The sequence below is a fragment of the Rana temporaria genome, chromosome 2, assembly GCF_905171775.1.
Source record: "Rana temporaria chromosome 2, aRanTem1.1, whole genome shotgun sequence".
NCBI classification, from domain to species: Eukaryota; Metazoa; Chordata; class Amphibia; order Anura; family Ranidae; genus Rana; species Rana temporaria.
The window spans coordinates 245,567,679-245,588,851 of NC_053490.1; the positions used below are offsets into that span (position 1 = coordinate 245,567,679).

At 42.6% G+C, this 21,173-nt stretch overlaps 1 pseudogene; it reads left to right on the forward strand.

The window, feature by feature from the left end:
- Positions 1-749: 749 nt before the first annotated feature.
- LOC120928268 lies at positions 750-19,390 on the forward strand (annotated as a pseudogene).
- The last annotated feature ends 1,783 nt before the right edge of the window (positions 19,391-21,173 follow it).

The window sequence follows — 21,173 nt, forward strand, 5'->3', positions numbered from 1 at the left end:
CTCCTGTCCCCCCTGCTCTCTAGAGCCCAAGGCGGCATCCCCTAAATGACCCCCTTGTCCTACAGCTCTCTCTGACCTGAGGTGGAGTTCTGTATGGCGTTGTTGGTCTCGCCTCCCCTGTTTCTAGGTAGGCAGATCTCAAGCATGCCGGGGATCTAAGTCTTCCCCCTCCTGCAATAACATTCATTCATCTTTACTGAACCTTTCCCGCTGTCCCATCCCCCCGCCCCTCTCCTGTCCTTGAAGAAGAAGAAAAAAAAAAGAAAGAAGGGAAGAAAAAAGAAAAGAAAAATTGGATAAAAAAAAAGAAAAAAAAAAGCTAAATTATTTGAACACAGCATCATCCACTTTCTTCTTGAGGATTTTCAGACATTACTTGATACTGATGTTGGTTCTGAGGTAGAGGAAGAAAGTAACATGAGCCTACAGAGAAGGGAGAACACTGATAATCAACAAATTGGCAGTCATGTTCCCTCACCCGCAGCATATTACCAAGTTGGCTCCGGTAATGATGAGGATGGAGGGGATGATGATGATAAGGTCACTGATGCGACTTGGGTGCCAGATTGAGCAGAGGAGGAAAGTGAGGGGGAGGCACAACCCTGAAGAGGCAGGATGTCCTTGGCAGTCATCATGGAAGAGAAGAGAACAGTCATCATTTTGTGGAGCTGTTATCTATCGGCCCACATTCCACAGTTCTGCTGTGTGGGCCTCTTTTAGCAAATGTGCAGCCGATCATACTGTTTTAATTTGCAGAGTACATTGCTGTGCATATTCAGTCAGATCAAATGATGAGCTTTGGTGGCTCCACAGAGCCTTGTGCTCTTTGTTCCCTGAAAAGTATTGGCAAGATTGGAGGTCAACAGAACAAGACGTACACCAAGTTACTAAGTGGTATACTAATCAGCTGTCTGCATATCTCCCCTGACATGGTTTACATCAATTAATATGATTTAAATCCTTCTAATGTGGGTTGGAACAATTCTACCTTTGCTTACTTCTATCTGTCAGTGTCTCTGGCCGGATTAAACCAAGAACATCCACAGCAGAATGACAATGACTCCTCTTTTGTAATACATTCCTTGTTAAATAAACTGCTTTATTATTTATTTATTTTTTTTGCATTGGTACATGTCCCCCAGGGCAGTACCTAGGCCCCCATACCCTTTTTATGGCCAATAACTTGCATATAAGCCTTCAAAATGGGGTCTTTTAATTTTTCAAGTTCGGATCCCATACACTTTAATAGGGTTAGCGGTTTGGGTCTGAACTTTTGCAATGTTCGAGAGTTCTGTTGCGAACTAATAAAGCTAAATAAAGTGTACTTATACACTAAATATACAATAAAATCATCTCTGGGCTGCCTTACTGTGAACAAAAATAATGGCAGCTAGGCAGCATTGTAGGTAAACAATAAATGTTCTATGCTTCCGTTATGTCATTTTACTACACTGTACTGCAAACTATTATGTTTTTCACTACTACACAAGCCTGCTATACACATCTGCATAGATTTAATTTGTGGAATTAAGCCAGGAAGTAAACCCTGTGAAGCCCATTTCTGATATGATGGAGCCATAGATGACTACTAATTAAATTTTATCATAAAACCACTAGACCAGTGGTTTCCAAACTGTGGCCACTGATACCAATAATGGGGCATAATTACCCCCCCTTGACACCAATAAAAGGGAGGAATTTCTCCCAGTTACACCAAAGATCGGGCACAATTCCTCACAATGACACCAACAATGGGGCCTAATGGCACCAATGATAGGGCACAATTACTTACAATGACACCAATGATGGAATATAATTCCTCCAATTGACACCAAAGGTGGGGCATTGTTTATTTCCACTGACATCAGTACCACAGTCCGGCCCCCCATAAGTTTAAAGAACAGTAAACTGGCCATTTGTTTAGAAAGTTTGTAGACCCCTGCACTAAAAAATTACTTTCGATAGGACATTATTAACATGGGTTTTTCTCCACCTTCTTGGCACACACACACTTAAGACTATACTTGCTAGTTTCTCCAATTAGGAAAAATGGAATTGCTAACAAATGCTACATTACAACAGTAATGATGTGAAAATACCCTTACAGGTAGAGTTAAAACAGAGCAAACCTAATCTACTGTCTTTATATATTGCCTAGAGCTTTAATTTTATTGTGTTGTTATCATGTCTACAAAAGATCTAGCAGCTGAGATTTTTTAAAAAAACTAAATAATTTCAAGTCCTACTGGGTGATAGTGTACTCAAACACATAAGCCTTATAGCTAAATAAATAAAAAATAAAAATGTTCTTTATGCCAGTACACAGTCATGTGTGTTATGTGTAACACAACTTTAAATGTGTATCATTAAATCTGTGGGTAGGCAGCCACTTTTCTTGCTCCTGACAAGTCCCTTGGCTATTTCATTCAGCAAGGCTTAAAAATTCATTAACCACTTAAGCCCCGGACCAATACGCTGTCTAAAGACCCAAGGTGTTTTTACAATTTGGCAATGCGCTGCTTTAACTGGTAATTGCGCGGTCATGCAATGTTGTACCGAAACGAAACTTGCGTCCTTTTCTTCCCACAAATAGAGCTTTATCTTGATGGTATTTGATCGCCTCTGCGATTTTTATTTTTTGCGATATAAACGCAAAAAGACCGTAAATTTTGAAAAAAAATGATTTTTCTTATAACAAAAAGTAAAAAAAAATCGAATAAACTAAATTTTAGTCAAACATTTAGGCCAAAATGTATTCAGCCACATGTCTTTAGTAAAAAAAAATCGCAATAAGCGTATATTTATTGGTTTTCGCAAAAGTTATAGCGTCTACAAACTAGAGTACATTTTCTGGAATTTACACAGCTTTTATTTTATGACTGCCTATCTCATTTCTTGAGGTGCTAAAATGGCAGGGCAGTACAAAACCCCCCCAAATGACCCCATTTTGGAAAGTAGACACCCCAATGAAACTGCTGAGAGGCATGTTGAGTCCATTGAATATTTAATTTTTTTGTCCCAAGTGATTGAATAATGACGAAAAAAAAAAAAAAAAAATGTTTACAAAAAGTTGTCACTAAATGATATATTTCTCACACATGCCATGGTTATATGTGGAATTGCACCCCAAAATACATTCTGCTGCTTCTCCTGAGTACGGGGATACCACATGTGTGGGACTTTTTGGGAGCCTAGCCGCATACGGGGCCCCAAAACCCAAGCACCGCCTTCAGCATTTCTAAGGGCACAAATTTTTGATTTCACTCCTCACTACCTATCAAGGTTTCGAAGGCCATAAAATGCCAAAATAGCAAAAAAAAAAACCAAATGACCCCATTTTGGAAAGTAGACACCCTAAGCTATTTGCTGAGAGGCATGTCGAGTCCATGAAATATTTTATATTTTGACACAAGTTGCGGGAATATGACAAACTGATTTTTTTTTGCACAAAGTTGTCACTAAATGATATATTGCTCACACATGCCATAGTTATATGTGGAATTGCACCCCAAAATACATTCTGCTGCTTCTCCCGAGTACGGGGATACCACATATGTGGGACTTTTTGTGAGCCTAGCCGCATACGGGGCCCCGAAAACAAAGCACCGCCTTCAAGATTTCTAAGGGCATACATTTTTGATTTCACTCCTCACTACCTATCACTACCTATCACAGTTTTGAAGGCCATAAAATGCCAAGATGTCACACAACCCCCCCAAATGACCCCATTTTGGAAAGAAGACACCCCAAGCTATTTGCTGAGAGGCATGTTGAGTCCATGGAATATTTAATTTTATGGCCCCAAGTGATTGAATAATGACCAAAAAAAAAAAAAAAAAATTTACAAAACGTTGTCACTAAATGATATATTTCTCTCATATGCCATGGGCATATGTGGAATTGCACCCCAAAATACATTCTTCTGCTTCTCCTGAGTATGGGGATACCACATGTGTGGGACTTTTTGGGAGCCTAGCCGCGTACGGGACCCCGAAAACCAATCACCGCCTTCAGGATTTCTAAGGGCATAAATTTTTGATTTCACTCCTCACTACCTATCACAGTTTCGAAGGCAATAAAATGCCAAAACAGCACAAAACCCCCCCAAATGACCCCATTTTGGAAAGTAGATACCCCAAGCTATTTGCTGAGAGGGATGTTGAGTCCATGGAATATTTAATTTTTTTGCCCCAAGTCACTGAATAATGACCAAAAAAAAAAAATTACAAAACGTTGTCACTAAATGATATATTTCTCACACATGCCACGGTTATATGTGGAATTGCACCCCAAAATACATTCTGCTGCTTCTCCTGAGTACGGGGATACCACATGTGTGGGACTTTTTGGGAGCCTAGCCGCATACGGGGCCCCAAAACCCAAGCACCGCCTTCAGCATTTCTAAGGGCACAAATTTTTGATTTCACTCCTCACTACCTATCAAGGTTTCGAAGGCCATAAAATGCCAAAATAGCAAAAAAAAAAACCAAATGACCCCATTTTGGAAAGTAGACACCCTAAGCTATTTGCTGAGAGGCATGTCGAGTCCATGAAATATTTTATATTTTGACACAAGTTGCGGGAATATGACAAACTGATTTTTTTTTGCACAAAGTTGTCACTAAATGATATATTGCTCACACATGCCATAGTTATATGTGGAATTGCACCCCAAAATACATTCTGCTGCTTCTCCCGAGTACGGGGATACCACATATGTGGGACTTTTTGTGAGCCTAGCCGCATACGGGGCCCCGAAAACAAAGCACCGCCTTCAAGATTTCTAAGGGCATACATTTTTGATTTCACTCCTCACTACCTATCACTACCTATCACAGTTTTGAAGGCCATAAAATGCCAAGATGTCACACAACCCCCCCAAATGACCCCATTTTGGAAAGAAGACACCCCAAGCTATTTGCTGAGAGGCATGTTGAGTCCATGGAATATTTAATTTTATGGCCCCAAGTGATTGAATAATGACCAAAAAAAAAAAAAAATTTACAAAACGTTGTCACTAAATGATATATTTCTCACATATGCCATGGGCATATGTGGAATTGCACCCCAAAATACATTCTGCTGCTTTTCCTGAGTATGGGGATACCACATGTGTGGGACTTTTTGGGAGCCTAGCCGCGTACGGGACCCCGAAAACCAATCACCGCCTTCAGGATTTCTAAGGGCATAAATTTTTGATTTCACTCCTCACTACCTATCACAGTTTCGAAGGCAATAAAATGCCAAAACAGCACAAAACCCCCCCAAATGACCCCATTTTGGAAAGTAGATACCCCAAGCTATTTGCTGAGAGGGATGTTGAGTCCATGGAATATTTAATTTTTTTGCCCCAAGTCACTGAATAATGACCAAAAAAAAAAAATTACAAAACGTTGTCACTAAATGATATATTTCTCACACATGCCACGGTTATATGTGGAATTGCACCCCAAAATACATTCTGCTGCTTCTCCTGAGTACGGGGATACCACATGTGTGGGACTTTTTGGGAGCCTAGCCGCATACGGGGCCCCAAAACCCAAGCACCGCCTTCAGCATTTCTAAGGGCACAAATTTTTGATTTCACTCCTCACTACCTATCAAGGTTTCGAAGGCCATAAAATGCCAAAATAGCATAAAAAAAAAACAAATGACCCCATTTTGGAAAGTAGACACCCTAAGCTATTTGCTGAGAGGCATGTCGAGTCCATGAAATATTTTATATTTTGACACAAGTTGCGGGAATATGACAAACTGATTTTTTTTTGCACAAAGTTGTCACTAAATGATATATTGCTCACACATGCCATAGTTATATGTGGAATTGCACCCCAAAATACATTCTGCTGCTTCTCCCGAGTACGGGGATACCACATATGTGGGACTTTTTGTGAGCCTAGCCGCATACGGGGCCCCGAAAACAAAGCACCGCCTTCAAGATTTCTAAGGGCATACATTTTTGATTTCACTCCTCACTACCTATCACTACCTATCACAGTTTTGAAGGCCATAAAATGCCAAGATGTCACACAACCCCCCCAAATGACCCCATTTTGGAAAGAAGACACCCCAAGCTATTTGCTGAGAGGCATGTTGAGTCCATGGAATATTTAATTTTATGGCCCCAAGTGATTGAATAATGACCAAAAAAAAAAAAAAATTTACAAAACGTTGTCACTAAATGATATATTTCTCACATATGCCATGGGCATATGTGGAATTGCACCCCAAAATACATTCTGCTGCTTTTCCTGAGTATGGGGATACCACATGTGTGGGACTTTTTGGGAGCCTAGCCGCGTACGGGACCCCGAAAACCAATCACCGCCTTCAGGATTTCTAAGGGCATAAATTTTTGATTTCACTCCTCACTACCTATCACAGTTTCGAAGGCAATAAAATGCCAAAACAGCACAAAACCCCCCCAAATGACCCCATTTTGGAAAGTAGATACCCCAAGCTATTTGCTGAGAGGGATGTTGAGTCCATGGAATATTTAATTTTTTTGCCCCAAGTCACTGAATAATGACCAAAAAAAAAAAATTACAAAACGTTGTCACTAAATGATATATTTCTCACACATGCCACGGTTATATGTGGAATTGCACCCCAAAATACATTCTGCTGCTTCTCCTGAGTACGGGGATACCACATGTGTGGGACTTTTTGGGAGCCTAGCCGCGTACGGGACCCCGAAAACCAATCACCGCCTTCAGGATTTCTAAGGGCATAAATTTTTGATTTCACTCCTCACTACCTATCACAGTTTCGAAGGCAATAAAATGCCAAAACAGCACAAAACCCCCCCAAATGACCCCATTTTGGAAAGTAGACACCCCAAGCTATTTGCTGAGAGGGATGTTGAGTCCATGGAATATTTAATTTTTTTGCCCCAAGTCACTGAATAATGACCAAAAAAAAAAAATTACAAAACATTGTCACTAAATGATATATTTCTCACACATGCCACGGTTATATGTGGAATTGCACCCCAAAATACATTCTGCTGCTTCTCCTGAGTACGGGGATACCACATGTGTGGGACTTTTTGGGAGCCTAGCCGCGTACGGGGCCCCGAAAACCAAGCACTGCCTTCAAGATTTGTGTGAGTGAAATCAAAAATTTATGTCCTTAGAAATCTTAAAGGCGGTGCTTGGTTTTCGGGGTCTCATACGCGGCTAGGCTCCCAAAAAGTCCCACACATGTGGTATCCCCGTACTCAGGAGAAGCAGCAGAATGTATTTTGGGGTGCAATTCCACATATAACCATGGCATGTGTGAGAAATATATCATTTAGTGACAATGTTTTGTACATTTTTTTATTTTAATTTTTTTGGTCATGATTCAATCACTTGGGGCAAAAAAATTAAATATTCCATGGACTCAACATGCCTCTCAGCAAATAGCTTGGGGTGTCTACTTTCCAAAATGGGGTCATTTGGGGGGTTTTTGTGCTATTTTGGCATTTTATGGCCTTCGAAACTGTGATAGGTAGTGAGGAGTGAAATCAAAAATTTGCGCCCTTAGAAATGCTGAAGGCGGTGCTTGGTTTTCGGGGTCCCGTACGCGGCTAGGCTCCCAAAAAGTCCCAAACATGTGGTATCCCCGTACTCAGGAGAAGCAGCAGAATGTATTTTAGGGTGCAACTCCACATATAACCATGGCATGTGTGAGCAATATATCATTTAGTGACAAATTTTTTTTTTTTCTCATTATTCAATCACTTTGGACAAAAAAAAAAAAAATCAATGGACTCAACATGCCTCTCAGCAGTTTCCTTGGGGTGTCTTCTTTCCAAAATGGGGTCATTTGGGGTTTTTTTGTGCTATTTTGGCATTTTATGGCCTTCGAAACTGTGATAGGTAGTGAGGAGTGAAATCAAAAATTTACACCCTTAGAAAGCCTGAAGGCGGTGATTGGTTTTTGGGGTCCCGTACGCGGCTAGGCTCCCAAAAAGTCTCACACATGTGGTATCCCCGTACTCAGAAGAAGCAGCAGAATGCATTTTGGGGTGTAATTCCACATATGCCCATGGCATGTTTGAGCAATATATAATTTAGTGACAACTTTGCGCAAAAAAAAAAATATATATATATATATATATTTATATTTCCCGCAACTTGGGTCAAAATCTAAAATATTCCATGGACTTAAGATGCCTCTCAGCAAATAGCTTGGGGTGTCTACTTTCCAAAATGGGGTCATTTGGGGGGGTTTTCAATTGTCCTGGCATTTTATGCACAACAATTAGAAGCTTATGTCACACATCACCCACTCTTCTAACCACTTGAAGAAAAAGCCCTTTCTGACACTGTTTGTTTACATAAAAACATATTTTTTTTTGCAAGAAAGTAAAGTTGAACCCCCAAACATTATATATTTTTTTAAAGCAAAGGCCCTACAGATTAAAATGGTGGGTGTTGCAAAAAAAATTTCCACACAGTATTTGCGCAGCGTTTTTTCAAACGCATTTTTGGGGGAAAAAATACACTTTTTTTTATTTTAAAGCACTAAAACACACTATATTGCCCAAATTATTGATGAAATAAAAATTATGATCTTAGGCCGAGTACATGGATACCAAACACGACATACTTTAAAATTGCGCACAAACGCGCAGTGGCGACAAACTACATACATTTTTAAAAGCCTTTAAAAGCCTTTACAGGTTACCACATTACATTTACAGAGTAGGTCTACTGCTAAAATGACTGCCCTCGATCTGCCCTTCGCAGTGATACCTCACATGCATGGTGCAATTGCTGTTTACATATGACTCCAGACCGACGCTTGCGTTCGCCTTTGCGCAAGAGCAGGGGGGGACAGGGATGCTTTTTTTTATTTTTTTATTTTTTTATATATTTATTTCGCTTTTTTTATTTTATTTGTTAACTGTTCCTTCCATTTATTTATTTTTTTACCATTTTTATTGTTATCTCAGGGAATGTAAATATCCCTTGTGATAGCAATAGTTAGTGACAGGTACTCTTTTTTTTTTTTAAATGGGGTCTATTAGACCCTAGATCTTTCCTCTGCCCTCAAAGCATCTGACCACACCAAGATCGGTGTGATAAAATGCTTTCCCATATTCTCAATGGCGCCGTTTATATCTGGGGGGGGGGACATTCCCTCCCACTGAATGTAAAAGCAGTCTAGAGGCTAATTAGCCGCTAGGACTGCTTTTACATGAAAGCCGACCGCTGGCTGAAAAGAATGATACCAAGATGATGCCTAAACCCGCAGGCATCATTCTGGTATAACCATTCAAAGTCCAGCAACATACCAGTACGTTGATGGTTCTTGTTGGACATGTATTGTAATCTTTTTTTTTTTCATGCAGCCTGTTGGCTGAACAAAAAAAAGATTGATCGGTGGGTATGCCCACCATTAGAATACCTCCCTTCATCCACCCACTTCTAATGATGGGCATACATGCACCATTTATATATGCCGAAGCATGGGGGCATCCTCCCGCAAAAAAGTTATGCCGCGTACGGTCAGACTTTTCTATGCCGCGTACACACGGTCGGACTTTTCTATGCCGTGTACACATGGTCAGACTTTTCCACAGGAAAGCCTCCGTAGGAATGTCAACCGTATGTACGCGGCATTAGGAGCAAAATCGCTCCTCCGCCCCTAATGCCCCCATGCTCCGGCATATATGCTCTTTTTTGAACTGTAGTGGTGAAATCACCTCCTACAGCATTGGAGTCGCGGCTTTATATATCGTGGGAGCAAACGCTGTTGCTGTCACGCTAAATAAATCTGCACTGCAACTGAATGGCGTACCTGCTAAGCAAATGATGGTTAACATTAAAACAAAGTAACATTCCAGTATAACAGTAAGATCATACCATACCTGCAAAGCAAATACCTATAAAAAAACATAGTAAAAAATAAAACATTTTTTAACGCAACCTGTGCCTAAAATATATATATGCCGAAGCATGGGGGCATCCTCCCGCAAAAAAGTTATGCCGCGTACGGTCGGACTTTTCTATGCCGCGTACACACGGTCGGACTTTTCTATGCTGTGTACACATGGTCAGACTTTTCCACGGGAAAGCCTCCGTAGGAATGTCAACCGTATGTACGCGGCATTAGGAGCAAAATCGCTCCTCCGCCCCTGCTGCCCCCATGCTTCGGCATATATGCTCTTTTTTTTAACTGTGGTGGTGAAATCACCTCCTACAGCACTGGAGTCGCGGCTTTATATAACGTGGGAGCAAACGCTGTTGCTGTCAAGATAAAAAAACCCGCACAACAGCTGAATGGCGTACCTGAAAACAGTAAAATAAATTACATACCTGAAAAGCAAGCATGAAAAAACATAACAACAATAAAACTTTGCAGAATAGAATACAGTAAAAAAGAGCAGAACAATAGAGAGAGAATAGAGAGGGAGAGAACAATAAAACGACAACTATTTTTGTTTTTTTTATTTTATATTTTTTTGTGTGTTTTTATTTTTTACTTTTTTTTTTTTTTTTTTTTTTACACTTTTTTTTTGTAGCTGTGAACTGTAACTTCAACTTTTCGGTTCCAGGTTTGGGTCTCTCAAAATGCGATGGCATCTTGGGAGACCCTGTGTAAGTGAGCCTAGCCTGTGAAATGTTTCACCCTACACTAATAATTAACGTGTGTGTGGAAGCGTTCAAAACATTCACCAATACAAAGACCAGGATTGGCAGGACATTTGGGACAAAAATAACGGGTGTCATGCCTAAATCCGCGCTTGGTACAGACACGACATTTTCTTTGGGGGGCTCGTTGGGTAGGGGTACTCTCGAGGACATAAGAAAAATGCCTCTCATGCAGTCGGCTTACTGCATTTGGTAGGGGCTGGTGAGGTACAGTACCGCCTGGATACAGGAGTTCTGTGATGATATCCCTCTGGAATTGAAGGAAGGATTCATTCCGTCCTGAAGCTCTGTATACGACATGAGCATTCAGTAGAGCCAATTGAAATAAATGTAGAGACACTTTTTTGTACCAGCGTCTCGTCTTACAGGCAATATGATACGGCGCCATTAACTGGTCGTTGAGGTCCACCCCTCCCATATTAAGGTTATATTCGTGGACACAGAGGGGTTTCTCCACAACACCAGTCGCCGTATGAATTTGGACTGTCGTGTCTGCGTGAAGGGTGGTAAGAACGAAAACATTCCTATTGTCCCGCCACTTCACAGCGAGCAAATTTTTACATCTGCAGCAGGCTCTCGCCCCCGGCCTAATACGGGCATCTACAAGCCGCTGGGGGAAGCCCCGGCGATTAGGTCGCACGGTGCCACATGCTCCAATCTGTTGATCAAATAAGTGGCTAAAAAGTGGCACGCTGCTGTAAAAATTGTCCACATACAAATGGTACCCCTTTCCGAATAAGGGTGACACCAAGTCCCAAACAATCTTGCCAGCGCTCCCCATGTAATCTGGGCATCCTTCCGGCTCTACCTGACTATCTTTTCCCTCGTAAACCCTAAAGCTCCATGTGTAGCCTGTGGCCCTGTCACAGAGCTTATAGAGCTTGACCCCGTATCTGGCACGCTTGCTGGGAAGGTACTGTTTGAAAGACAAGCGGCCAGCAAATTTAATCAGGGACTCATCAACGCATACAACCTGCTGGGGATTAAACAAGGCTGCAAAACGTTCGTTGAAATGGTTTACGAGGGGCCGAATTTTGTAGAGCCGGTCAAATTCAGGGTCTCCACGTGGACGACAAAGTGCATTGTCACTGAAATGCAGGAACCGCAGGATCGCCTCGTATCGTTTCCTGGCCATGTGAGCAGAGAAAACGGGCATATGGTCGATGGGATGTGTGGACCAATACATCCGCAATGACGGAAATTTGTGTATGCCCATGTTGAGGGTAAGGCCCAGAAAGGTCTTAAATTCGGAAACCTCGAGAGGTTTCCATTGTTTGGCAAGGCGAGACTGGGGGTTAGCGGCGATGTAGGTACCAGCATATAAATTAGTCTGGTCCACAATAGATCTATAGAGATCTTCCGTGAAATACAGCGAATAAAAATCAAGTGACGTAAAGTTCGCTGTATCCACCTGAATACCGGGTTGGCCAGTGAATGGGGGAAGTACAGGTGCTGTAGAAGTGGTGGGGACCCAATCAGGATAGGCAAATTCTACAGGAAGGGCACTATGGGCACGACGGGCCTGTCTCTGTCTTCTTCTTGGTGGCAGCGGGACACTACTTGTGCTTGCCACATCGCCAGCTTGAACTGCACTTATGGGACTCGCCACGTCACCAAGTGTTACTGCAGTGCTGGATAAACGACCAGGGTGTACTAGGCCGCTGGTGCTTGCCAATCCACCAGAAGGAATAGCAGCGCTAGTACTGGATCTCTGCTCCATACAAGGGTCCTGCGGTTCTTGCTGCTCAACAACATCAGAATGGGATCGGGTACGCCTGGCCTTAGCAGGGACCACTACTCCGTCGTCCGAACTATCTGACATGGAGCCGCTGTCGTAAACGGGTTCGTATTCTGAGCCAGAATCTGTCAGATGCGTGACCTCCTCCTCTTCACTATCTGACATGCACATGAACTCCAAGGCCTGCTTATCATTGTACCTTCGGTTTGCCATTTTGGACTCTAAATTTAGTGGTACAATGGTAAGGATTCACAGGTAAAAAAAGCACCTGATCTGTAGAAAAGCAAACGTAGAAAACGCTTAAAAAAAAACTGTAAGCGATCGCAGGGATCAGGCCTGTCTCTGCGAACGCTGCAGTTATGTGTCTTGTGTTTTGTAAGTGACAGTGATCGATCGATACTGCACTTGGGTGGGTTGGGCTGGGCAGAGGGGGAAAACGCAGGTGCTAGCGGGTATCTGGGCTGATTCCGCTAACAATGCGTTTTTGGGTACCCTAAACTGCTGGGTACGCTAGTATAGATCTGATCAGATCAGGTATCGATCCGTTCAGATCCTATACCACTAAGGGGGGTGTATGCTTAGCGAGTGGGTGTAAGCGGTACTGGCTCTAACCTAACGCTGCCTGGGGCGACGCAAACCCTGACTGGCGCTAAAATTAAATTTATATCACCCGCCGGGTGATCAGGGGGTTAAACCTATTGGGTTATATACGGCGGGTGCTCTGATGCTATAAACAGCAAACTAACCAACCAGCGTCAACCGTAACACTTATACGGTGATCACTGGTGAAAGGGTTAACTAGGGGGCAATCAGGGGGTTAAAACCTTTATTCTGTAATATATGGGGGTACCTGACGCTTTCTAAAAACCTGGTGGCGAACCTAAAATAACTAAATAACTAACTGGCTAACCACGTCACCAGTGACACTTATACAGTGATCAGTGGTGAAAGGGTTAACTCTAGGGGCAATCAGGGGTTAAAACCTTTATTTATGGGGGTACCTAACGCTATATAAACCTGGCGGCGAACCTAAAAAAAAACTAACTGCCTAGCGGCAACAGTGACACTAATACAGCGATCAGAAACCGATCGCTTAGTGACACTGGCAATAGGGGTGAAAGGGTTAACTCTAGGGGCAATCAGGGGTTAAAACCTTTATTTATGGGGGTACCTAACGCTATATAAACCTGGCGGCGAACCTCAAAAAAAACTAACTGCCTAGCGGCAACAGTGACACTAATACAGCGATCAGAAACCGATCGCTTAGTGACACTGTCAATAGGGGTGAAAGGGTTAACTCTAGGGGCAATCAGGGGTTAAAACCTTTATTTATGGGGGTACCTAACGCTATATAAACCTGGCGGCGAACCTAAAAAAAAACTAACTGCCTAGCGGCAACAGTGACACTAATACAGCGATCAGAAACCGATCGCTTAGTGACACTGGCAATAGGGGTGAAAGGGTTAACTCTAGGGGCAATCAGGGGTTAAACCTTTATTGGGGGGGGGGTAGGGGGCTACCCTGGACCTAAAGGGGCCTAAACCTAACTGCCCTGACACTTTTTTCTGTCACACTGACACTAAAAGCAGTGATCAGAAAATAAATGATCACTGCAATCAGTGACACTGTGACAGGGGGTGATCTGGGGGTGCTGGGGGGGTGATCGGGGGGGGGTTATGTACCTATGTGTGCTGTGTCAGTGTGCTGTTGGTGCAACTCACAGTACTGACGTCTTCTCTCCTCTGGAACCGGACGAAAAGACCGCCAGAGGGGAGAAAACGTCACTTCCTCCCTGCCTGTGTTTACAGTTACACAGGCAGGGAGGGCTCAGGTGGAATCCGATTCGCCGAGGGAGATCGAGAGGGGACGGCTGGAAACCAATAGCCGCCCCCTCCTCCCGGACCTCCCGTACACCGTTCCCGGCCGTCGCATGTACCGGAGGGGGTCCCGATCGGACCCCCGAACCCAGGTAAGGCGAGGACGTACCTGTACGCCCATGTGCCTGTACGTGCCATATTGTGGACGTATATGTACATGCGGGGGTCGGGAACTGGTTAAGAATTCAAATTACCACTTTTCAGATAGATATGAGAAGGCACATTAACACTTAACACAGAATTAATAATAGGGAATGCTGGATATAAACAACATAGTGAGAAACTAAAAAAATATATTTGTTTCTTATATGGAACTCCAATAGAGTGTATTGATTATAGTCTGTGCTATTTTTTATAACACAGTTATACATTTATTGAAGACCTGGAGCTACAGTATACTGTAAAATATTTCCTTAAAGGGAATGCATATCAATTTTTTTTAAGGTTAATTCAATACAAAATTAGCATTTCATTTTTAGGTCAATCAAATACATTTGAAATATTGCATATTCATTTTTAAATGTTTTCTACCTACAGTAGTGGGTTTGAAACAAGCACACCAGCTTACTTGAAGCTCCAATAATTGTTTTATATTTAAAGCAGGACTAAATAGCATGGAAATCAAACTGGACATGATGAAGAATGACTCACAAAGGACAAATACACATGCCTCTCTGATTGATGCACAGAGGTAATAGGAAGACCAATATGCTCTGCAAACTCAATGCCATGGATGAACCCTAAATTGAATGATTATTTGTAGCATAAAGATTCTGGATAAGTAAGGGAAACATTATATAAAAGCACATCTGTGCCCCGACTATAAATGTTAACCACTTTTCATCTGCCCCATTGTAATGTGACGGCCGCAGGGACCCTCTGTCTCTCTGAGTGGCCGTCATATGATGTCCTCGGCTTCCCGGCATTGTAGAGAGGGCACGCGCTTGCCCGCTGCATCACTCGGGACCCAATGCGCGTGCCTGGAGGCTGCAATGTCTGCCGGGCACACGCGATTGCTCATCACAGAGCAGGGACCTGTATCCGTGTGTGTAAACACACAGATTCACATCCTGTCAGGGGAGAGGAGACCGATCCACGTGTTCCTATTATATAGGTCTCTTTCCCTAGTCAGTTCCCTCCACACACAGTTAGAATAATTTCCTAGGTAATACATTTAACCCCTTGTTTGCCCCCTAGTGTTAACCCCTTCCCTGCCAATGACATTTATACAGTAATCAGTGCATTTTTATAGCACCGATCACTGTATAAATGCCAATGGTCCAAACAATGTGTCAAAAGTGTCCGATGTGTCCAGTGCAATATGGCACTCCTGATAAAAATCACAGATTGCCGACATAACTAGTAAATACAATAATAATAAAAATGCCATAAATCAATAACCTATTTTGTAGACACTATACCTTTTGCGCAATCCATACTATTGGGGAAACTAGTACTGTTCTGATTGTGATCAAGATACTGATCGGCACAGACACTTTACTAGTAATAGTCTCCTTTGGTAATCCTATGGGTCCATGCACATTAGGATTTTTGCCGAATTATAGGTTTGCCGAACTTTAGGCTGTTAAGGCGTTGGCCGCATCCTTAACAACGGATGAGTAATCGGTTTGCCCGCTGACAGCTGAATAAAAAAAACATTTGCCTGCATCAAAAAATCATCAAAAAAACAGCATGAGGGTCTTCCCCCAAACAATATCAGGTCCTTTCAGTTCTGGTATGGATTATAAGGGGAACAACATGGTCCCCCCCCTCCTAAAATGTGTGAGGAGTGGCGAAGGGAGGGTAAGGTGACTCACTTAGGCCAAGCCACAAAAATCCCCTTTGCTGTGCCACAGTTGAGACCCAAGACAGAGGCAGAGAGAGCTATACTGTCTAGCAGCATCTGAGAGAGGAGTGGTGAGTTGACAGGATTGTGTGGGTGAAACTCAAACTCAGTGAAAGAGCCATGCTTTTCCCGAGACTACTGTGAGAGTGCTGCGAGGAGACTGAGGAGAGAGGGTGGCTGAGGGGAGCTAGGAACATTGACAATCACACTATTTGCCACAGTTCAGCCCAGAGACCCCGCTCAGCAACCCAGTGCCACCCAGCCCAGCGGAGAAGACCCTCGCTGCTTCAGGGACCCAGTGCTTAAGCCTGGGCTGTTTGTTTCCCTAAGTATACTCTGGTACATTTTGTAAACACCTTTTAATCTTGCCCATATAACCATTGGATAGGCTCTTACTTTGGTAAGGGCACTCTTCCCTATGCAGTGAAAAAATGTAATTCTTGCTACTGCAATATCTGCTCAAATGATGGCACTGTTGATAACCTTATCAGAGAATAGCCATGTCTGGCTATTTCCCGCAACCCATTAACACATCAGTCTTGTTAGAGGAATTTACAAAGATTTTTTATAAAAGACATGCTTGGTTCTTACTGCACCCTTCAGCATTGTCTAGCAGAGTGAACCAGTCTAGTGTCTCAGTTGCTTTTTGTTACACAAAAAGATACATTAAATTTTTTTAAAGATATTTAACATGCAAACTGGCATTGAAAATGCCTTTTTGCCCTTCTGAGAGAAAAGAACTAGAGAACTTAGATGGATTTAAATGGAATAGAACCTAAGGCCCAGATTCTCAAAGGGCTTACGACGGCGCAGCGCCATGTACGCCGTCGTAAGTCCTAATCTGGGCCGTCGTATCTATGCGACTGATTCTTAGAATCAGTTACGCATAGATATCCATTCGATCCGACAGGCGTAAGTCTCTTACACCGTCGGATCTTAAATGCAATTTTTTTTTGTCCGCTAGGTGGCGCTTTCGTTGTTTTCCCCGTCGAGTATGCAAATTAGCTAGATACGCGAATTCCCGAACGTAAGCGCGCCCGACGCAGTAAAGTTACAACGTTTACGTTAGGCTTGTCCCGGCGTAAAGTTGCCCCTGGGTATATGAGGCGCAACCAATGTTAAGTATGGCCGCCATTCCCGCGCCGAAATGTGAAAAGTTACGTCGTTTGCGTAAGTCGTCCGTGAATGGGGCTGGACACCATTTACGTTCACGTCAAACCAATGACGTCCTTGCGATGTCATTTGGAGCAATGCACCCTGGGATATATTACAGACGGCGCATGCGCAGTTCGTTCGGCGCGGGAACGCGCTTCATTTAAATGCTACACGCCCCCTACCCGCCGAATTTGAATTCCGCCGGGTGATTTACATTACGCCGCCACAACTTTACACGCAAGTGCTTTGTGAATAAAGCACTTGCCTGAAAAACTTGCGGCGGTGTAACGTAAATCAGATATGTTACGCCCGCCCAGTTTTACGCCGATCTACGAGAATCTGGGCCTAAGTCTACATTTTGTATACACCACACACACACATCCTTCATTCCTTACACCCTTAAGATATGCGTATACTTGGGCCATATTGTTCCACAAATAAGAACCTCACAGACACACATAAACCCAAGGACAAAGAGCCTTAAAAAAAAGAAGAAACTGTTTCATTACCTCTGCTTTTTAACAACAAAATATAGACAGAGATAGCACTTTGGCTGAACCTACCTTTATTAAAATAGTTACTTATATATAGCTATAGCAAATGTTGAGACTGTAGATTTTACATTTTGGCAGAAGTATGTAACATACAGCATGATTAACCAGGACTATACAGTATAATGTACAGCACAGCACACAAGGATCAGGATCAGGATTATGTCGCAAATATCCATTATTCACAGTTGTCAGTGTAGTTCTCCCTTACAATGATAAAAAATTATGTAATGTCCCCTTACATCGATTGGTCAATGATTGGTCTATAAGTCAATGGAGGCTTCATGTCCCACATCATTTAGTCTGCTCTGCTGAGTGATGTAAGCACCATCTATGCAGGTACTGGCAGGCCTAAATGCTAGATAAGTCATTCTAGATCCAGGGCACCTAGTTGCAGACCCAGGGCAGGTACCCCAGGTGCCAGGATCTAGCGGCACTCATGCATTCAACAGACATTTAGCTGCCATTTACAACACATGGTCAATCACAGGATTGGTGGCACTTGGGGCATAAGACGGGATCCTGCCACTATTTGGAAATGTGTCCAACAGATTTTACTAGGGATAGGCGAACGGTTCAGGCTGAATGCTCGATGTTCGGTCGTTCAGCGAAAAGCCGAACAAAGAGGTAATTTGACCGTTTGTTTGGCCCCCCAAACCAACCACAATGCATTGCAGCGCTGAACAATGCATTGCAAGCACTGATTGGCTGAAGCAGTGAAATCTTTAGCCAATTAGGGTACAGAGCACTGTCAGAATCATGATTGGACACTGTCATCGTGACTTCATCCAATCATGGCTCATTCCCGCCCCACAGTATAAAAGTATTCTTTCAATGGCAGACATTTTCAGTGTGATTTTGGCATGGAGGGAGATAGAACAGGGCTCTGTTTAGTGCTATTAGTTAGTTAATGTGCCATACTGTGCTATTTTGCGTCAATTGTCAGTGTATAATAATAGTTTTTGTGTCAGTCTAGGAATAGTGTGAGTGAGGTGAGGAGGACTATCATTCAGCTTTGCATAGTGTGCAGCTAGAGTAGGGACAGCTCAGATAGTTTCACTGTAGTGTAGTGAGACCATGTTATTCATACATACATTAGTGTAGAGTAGGGACAGCTCAGGTAGTTTAAGTGTAGTGTAGTGAGACCGTGTCAGTAATCTTTACATCAGTGTATAGCTAGAGAAGGGACAGTTCAGATAGCGTCAATGTAGTGATGGTTGAACACCGTCTATTTGATTGTGTTACAGTTTAACGCCATTTACTTCTGTGTGCGTTATTGACAGTTTAACACCATATAGTTTTGTGTGCGTTACTGCCAGTTTAACGCCATATAGTTCTGTGTGCGTTACTGCCAGTTTAAGGCCATATAGTTTTGTGCGTTACTTCCAGTTTAACGTCATATACTTCTGTGTGCGTTTTTGCCAGTTTAACGCCATATAGTTCTGTGTGCGTTACTGCCAGTTTGACGTCATATAATTTTTTGCGTTACTGCCAGTTTAACGCCATATAGTTTTGTGCGTTACTTCCAGTTTAACGTCAAATACTTCTGTGTGCGTTTTTGGCAGTTTAACGCCATATAGTTCTGTGTGCGTTACTGCCAGTTTGACGTCATATAATTTTCTGCGTTACTGCCAGTTTAACGCCTTTTACTTTTGTGTGCGTCACTACCAGTTTAACACCATATAGTTCTGTGTGTGTTACTGCCAGTTTAACGCCATATAGTTCTGTGTGCGTTACTGCAGTTCAACGGCATTTACTTTTGTGTGCGTTACTGCCAATTTAACGCCATATCGTTTTGTGCGTTACTGCCAGTTTAACGCCATTTAACCCCACAAATGAAAAAAATTAAAACAGTCTAAAATTAGTACCATCCAACCGCCCACCCCACCCCAGAAATGCCAGTATTTTGTTCCGACCCTCTCAGACTCTCTCCTCTACCCTACCCTCTGCTATCCTTTCAGCATATCTCAGTGATTATGCTGGCGCCGGCAGTGCATTTTTAGGCCTTCACTTGCACTCTTCACTCTCATTTCTTTTATATATTTATTTATTTATTTACATATTTATATATTTATATAATTTGCCTCGGCTGCTATGGATGCACTTCGCTTCTTGAGTGACAGAAATTTGGATTTGAGTACCATCTTCACTGTCAATGAGCAAACTACTGCACAAACTAACTTTAATACTATTTTAACCAATCTTGGAAACACATTAGAAAAACAAGTCAGAACATGGTGGGATATCTGTACTCTAGAGCAATATCTCAAGGAACACATCATCATTAGGAGCCTCCGATGGGAAGTAACACCCCAGGATGGTCTCGAAGATAAAGACTCCATGATAGAGTGGCTTGAGTTTTTTAATGGTGTTGGACATAAACTACAGGATCTTATACTTAGAAGGAAGAAAAGGAAAATGTTGAAATTAGAGACAAAAATTAAGGAATTGGAGACTTTGCTTGACCCTATTAAGGACTCCCAACAAGTAACTGATTTCAATATCCGGATAAAGAAACGACTTGAAAAAGTCGATAAGGAAACCCAGAAAACTAAAACTAAGAAATTTCATCGTGATCTAGGCGACTTTAGAACTAACTCCATTTACCTATGGCAACAGAATAACACCATAGAAACAGGAGATAATGATGTAAATATTATGGAGACCCAACAGGAACCGGGGGTTAGTGGAACACAACCTACCTCAAATATTGGACCACATCACAATAACGGGAGAAATGTGGGTCCCCCTCATACACCAAACAATCATTCTACCCCCATCCGCAATGATAGTAACCAAACCAGAGGTAGAGGTAGGCATCCAGGTCCATCTAACCATAACCAGAGACCACCTCCCATGGAGACATACCATCAAGTACCGGTATATAATCGTTATGAGCCATTAAGAGAAGAATATGAATATAGATATTCATCACCACGTCCTTTTTTAGGGAGAGGCCGAGGCTGGCAGAAAAGGGGCAGGGGGGCATCAGGTCACAGGGGGAAAGCTACCACACCCCCCCAGCATTACCCCCAATACAGGGACCCGAACCAAGTACCAGTACACAGGGAGCCTCAATGGAGGGATCAACCACATCCGGAGCAAGAAAGAAACCATCACCCGGGCCCTTGGAGAAGAGAGTCCGAGGATGCAGAGCGGGGAGAAGGAACAAGGAGCAGCAAAAAAAGAAGACTGAGGGAACAAGACTAGGAGGCATTTTTAACCTGACAAACACTACGCTGACTGAAAAGGAGACAAACATTTTAAACTTGGGGCTCAAATGCGGTCTTAATCGCCCTATAAATAAATTCAATGTATTTATTGATGTTCACAAATACACCAGGAAACTTAATATGAAAAAAT